The sequence below is a fragment of the Gossypium arboreum genome, chromosome 3 (genome assembly GCF_025698485.1).
Source record: "Gossypium arboreum isolate Shixiya-1 chromosome 3, ASM2569848v2, whole genome shotgun sequence".
Taxonomy (NCBI): domain Eukaryota; kingdom Viridiplantae; phylum Streptophyta; class Magnoliopsida; order Malvales; family Malvaceae; genus Gossypium; species Gossypium arboreum.
The window spans coordinates 50,534,043-50,539,696 of record NC_069072.1 but is presented as its reverse complement, the minus strand read 5'-3'; the positions used below and the strand labels follow the sequence as shown (position 1 = coordinate 50,539,696).

The following is a 5,654-nucleotide window of genomic DNA, read 5'->3' as shown; positions in this document are numbered from 1 at the left end:
TCCTTCTTCATCTTGAACATTAATCGCGTTAAGCTGTTCCCTTGGGTTGGGTTCATTATTACTTGGCAAGCTACCTTGTGGTCATTCAGAGATTAGTTTGGAAAGCTGGCCTATCTGAGTTTCGAGTCCTTAGATCGATGCTTGTTTATTTTTAAGTGTTGTCTCGGTGTTCTAAAAACGGGTTTCTAACACCGATATAAACTTTGAGAGCATCTCTTCAAGGTTCAGCTTCTTTTCCTGTTGACAGGGTAGTTGTTGAAAACCTAGAGGATGTTGTGGTCGTTGATTTCCTTGACCGCCCCACGAGAAATTAGGGTGGTTCCTCCAGCCTGCATTGTAAGTGTTACTATATGGGTTATTTTGGGATTGAGAGTTATTATTACCCATATATTGGACTTGTTCCTCCTCGATGCTAGGGTTGAAGGGTTGATACTTTGTGTATGCTCCTCCTCCATTTGTTTCACACCTCATTCCTGGTTGTACCTGAGTAGAACCAAGTAAACCATCAATCTTTTTATTTAGAAGTTCTACCTGATTTAATAGCATAGTAACCGAATTGACGTTGTAAACGCCTACTGTTTTAGTTGGCTTAGTCCTCATGACTTGCCACTGATAGTTATTCAGTGGCATATCCTCTATAAACTCATAGGTATCTTCAGGTCTTTTATTATTGATGGTTCCGCCAGCAGCTGCGTCAACCATTTGTCGAGTCGAAGGATTTAGGCCATTATGGAACGTTTGAACCTGTAGCTAAAGCGGTAACCCATGGTGAGGGCACCTTCTCAGTAAGTCTTTGTATCTCTCCCATGCATCGTAAAGAGTTTCTAAGTCCATCTGTACAAATGAAGAGATATCATTACGTAATTTAGCCATTTTAGCCGGCGAAAAATATTTTAATAGAAATTTTTCAATCATTTGTTCCCAAGTAGTGATTGACCCTCGTGGAAATGAGTTCAACCACTATTTAGCTTTGTTTCTCAATGAAAAAGGGAATAACCGAAGATGAATGGCATCATCAGAAACACCATTAATTTTAAATGTATCCCATAGTTCTAAGAAGTTTGCTAAGTAAGCGTTGGGATCCTCATCCTGCAAACCATCAAACTGAACAAATTGCTGCATCATTTGAATTGTGTTAGGTTTTAGTTCAAAAGTATTTGCAGCTACAATAGGTCTAACTATGCTTGATTCAGTTCCTGTTAAAGAAGGTTTAGCATAATCATACATAGTGCGCGGAGCAGGGTTTTGATTAACCGCAATTACAAGAGGTAGCTGATTGTCTTGGTTTTCAGCCATCTCTTCGGTTTGGGGTTGAGTATCGTCCTCCTGCTCGTTCTCTGTGTATCTTAAGCTTCGCCTTATTTCTCTTTGGTTTCTGCGAACTATGCGATCGATATCTTCGTCAAACAGTGGCGGTCCTGACAGGTTTCTTCTAGCCATAAACTATAAAAACCTGTTCAGAGAAAGAAAAAAACTAATAAATAATAATAAGAAGAAAAATTAAATTAAATTAAATTGCAAGAAAAATAAATGGCTAAAGTAATAAAAATTGAGCGTTCCTAATATCTTAGTTCCTCGACAACGGCGCCAAAAACTTGATCGCGTGATTTGGTGATAGGTTTTAAATATTTATAATTAATCATTCTTGAAAGTAACTATTATCGTGATGTAGGCAAGTGTACCTATCAAATAGTAGTAAGTTTTAAGAAGACCGGATTGTCAAACCTAAAGGAACTAAAAATACTAGTAATGACTGTCTTTTTATTATCTAGCCTAAGAATAAAGAGGTTTTTGTTTTAACTAACTAATTATCTAAACTAAGAATTCACATAGAATAGAATTGGGGAATTGATTTTGGGAAAAATCGATACCTAAGGAAAAATCCACCTAGCCTGTACTTGTTATTCTGGTTTCGAATCGGCCAATTTATTCATTTAACTTGTTCCGTAGAGATCCCTAAGTTATGTTATTATCCCTATTCAAGACTAATAACGTCTAATCCCTAGATTGAATAATTGAGACCTTTCTCTAATTAACACCCTAGGGTTGCATTAACTCGATCTGTGGATCCCCTTATTAGGTTTCACCCTAATCCGGCAAAATCTTATCACCCTATGTCTAGGTGCGCAAACAACTCCGCTTAATTATGAAAAATGTACTCTTAGACAGGGTCTATTCCTCCTCTGAATAAAAGCTTATCTTGAATCAATATCCTAGGATATCAAAACAAGAATTAAGAACACATAATTAAGAACAAGTTAAATATTTATCATACAATTCAGAAAATAATAACAAGATTCGTCTTAGGTTTCATTTCCCTTAGGTATTTAGGGGTTTTAGTTCATAACTAAATAAGAGAGCATCTTAGAGTAATAAAGAATACAAAATATAAAGAAAACCCAAAACTCCTAAAGGGGAAATCGAGGAGAGATCTTTAGTCTTGATGGTGAATCTAGCTGCTGAGATGTATCAATCGGCTTCCTTGGAGTAATTCCTTACTCCCTCTTCTGTCTACCCCTTTTCTTCCTCCTCTAGGGTGTATTTATAGGATTTGGAATGCCTAAGAGCCCTCAAAATTAGCATTTTCTGAATTGGACTCAACTTGGGCTCGGTAAGGACACACCCGTGTGACACACCCATGTGCGATTACTTCAGGCTGTGCTCGAGCCTGCCAAATTAACACGGCCGTGTGGTCTGCCCATGCAAGGAAGTCCACACCATGTTGATTTCATACTTTGGCTCATTTTCTCCGTTTTTGGCCCATTTCTCGTTCCTTTCTCTCTCCTATGCTCTCCTAAGTATAAAACATGAAATTAAGGCATTAGGAGCATCAAATTCACCAATTCTAATGGGAAATCATCCATAAAATGCGTTAAAATATGTATAAATTACGGTTTATCAGGCTTACTAAGCTATAATAGCTTATTATGTGTATATTTGTTTCTGTTTTATAGATTTGGATTAACGTTACAAGCTCAGGGATCATCAACAAAGTCCATCACACTATCTACAGTTTTGGCACTTAAATAGTCGAACTTGAACTATGGCATGTATAGGTTGGATTTTATTTTGAAATATTAGATTTTTGGGTCGTGTATAATTTAGCCATGCGAAAATAGCTTAAGTGTTATGCTTGAGTTTGGTTTGGCTAGACTATGGTTGGAGCTGGTTTCAATTATTTTGCTATATGCCATGGGCTAAAAGTAATTATGTTATGCGTTTTGAGAATTGAATTTAATTATAAATCTTGGATGTGGTATGAAGGTGATTAGCTTGGATGTGTATAATACTAAGATAAAGTATGCTTCTGGATGTTGTTTATTATATTTAGTGTTAATCTAATATGTTTTTAGTAATAAAGATTTATGAAATTGGTTTGATAATTCAGTAATGGAAACCTTGGATAGATGTGTGAATTAAATATTGAATTTGGTTTTGCATGGCATTAAATAAGGAAAAATATTCTGTAACACCCCAAACCCGAGACCATTGCCGGTGTCGGACCCGAGGGGTTAACAAGCCAAGTTCACATGTTTTTGCCCACCAATTTGACATTTCCAGTCAGGCTGGAAAACTGCGTCACTGTCGCCTTAAAAATCATATCTCGAGTTTCAAAACTCGGAAACTGGTTTCGTAAATTTTCCCTGAATTTAGACTCATATATCCATCCATGGATTTATTTCTAGAATTTTTTGTCGGGCCAATTGGTACAGTTTATTAGTTAAAGTTACCCATGTTACAGGGATCGACTGCTCTGACCTTCGCGCGGTATAACTTGAATATCTCTCTGTACAGGGATTTAATGCTGGTGTCGTTTGTTTCTAATGAAACTAGACTCAAAATGGAATCTGTACATATAAGGTATGTCTCCTAATTCTTTTTGGATAATTTATAGTGAATTTTTAAAGTTGCAACAGGGAACCCAGAAACCATTCTGGCCCTGTCTCACAATAGCTTTAATATCTCTTAAGCTGTAACTCCTATGACCATTTCGTTTCTTCCATATGAAAATAGACTCATCAAGGTTCATTTACATAGCTTATTCACTATTTAATTCCATTCCTATGAATTTTGGTGATTTTCACATTCACGCCACTGCAGCTGGCAGCATCTGTTTTAAGGTAGGACTTACCTATTTGGTAGTCTCCATGATTCGACTAGTCTTGCCATACATAGGTTCATATATGATCATTTTAACCATGCCAATGGCTGATCATATGACCAACATTCCCATTTCAAGCCATAGCCACATCATGACACCAAATATATACATACAACCCACAATTAGTCTAAGTTCATGCTTCCTTTTGAGCCATTTTCGCATGGCCGTACATACTTACATCACAACATATTTAACAAACAAGGGTAGTCCTATACATGCCATCTCAAGTTCAACCAAAATTTATACCAAAATGGAGGCTTGATAGTGTGAATGACTTCGACTTCAACGATCCCAAATCCAATTGCTTGACGAAATCTAAAAAAAAGCGAGAGCCAAAGCAACGGGTAAGCATTCTTATGCTTAGTAAGTCTCAAGGAATATAATCAACTCTAATTACAGCAATACATTCACATAGCCAAATGCATCATTTCATTAATACATTCTTACTTCACACTTCATCATTATATGATTTCACAAAATATCAATCAATTCAATAACTGAAATTTATTAGTCGATTGAGCGAATGTTGCTCAAACATGTCGACTTTCAATGCACATATAACGTACCTTATCCTTTGGGCTTTTCGAGTGTACTAATTGAATTCATTACAGCAACCAACACTCACCTCCAGCCCAAGATTCTTGAATATAACCGGATATAATCACGTGCACAAATGCCTTGGTCTTAGCCGGATCGAATAACTTCATACGAATGCCTTGGTCTTAGCCGGATATAGCCACTAGCACAATTGCCTTGGTCTTAACCGGATATAATTTCAGCATAATTGTCTTGAGTTTAGCCGGATATCATTCAATTTCCATGAACACATACATCAATTATCATTGGACATACATAATTCATTTTAGTTACTAAGGCTCAAACGCAATTATAGTCGCAAGCATATTCGCCGGGACTTAGCCGGGTAGAATTCAAATACTCATGCATACATAATCAATAATCAATACACATCCATACTTTATTTCACACAATTCAAGTAGGGTCACTTCTTGAGGACTTACCTCGGATGTTGTCGAGCGGCTTTTTCGGCTATTCGATCACCTTTTCCTTCCCTTGTCCAATTGTGGCCCTCTTAGCTCTTGAGCTAATTCAAACAAATTCAATTTATTAAAACCTCATTGTGCTTGCTTATGGCGAATATGACAAGGATTTTAAATGGTCATATGGCCACTCTTTAGCTTGAATACACAATGGTCATGCACATTTTATACTACATCAAGCAATTCAATACAATTTATTTGAGCATCAAGGAAATGCTAAGGCCTTCAATAGGCTATCAAGGCGAATATTCATGTACATGTTGAGGTCAATTTTGCACTTAATACCTCACAAAAACAGCATGCAATTTACTAATTAATGCTTTGCACATTGTGGCCCAAAACTTATAATATAGCATCAAGCACCTACATGTGTGCTAGGCGAATTGTGCTTGCAATTTCACAAGCATTCTTCCACATCTTCTTCTTTAAACCAA

General features: G+C 36.7%; 1 non-coding gene across 1 annotated transcript; it reads left to right on the top strand.

Moving 5' to 3' along the window:
- Nucleotides 1–760: 760 nt before the first annotated feature.
- Nucleotides 761–867, top strand: LOC128291216 (small nucleolar RNA R71). Its single transcript, XR_008280992.1, has one exon. It is a non-coding gene; the product is annotated as a small nucleolar RNA R71 (small nucleolar RNA).
- Nucleotides 868–5,654: the final 4,787 nt, after the last annotated feature.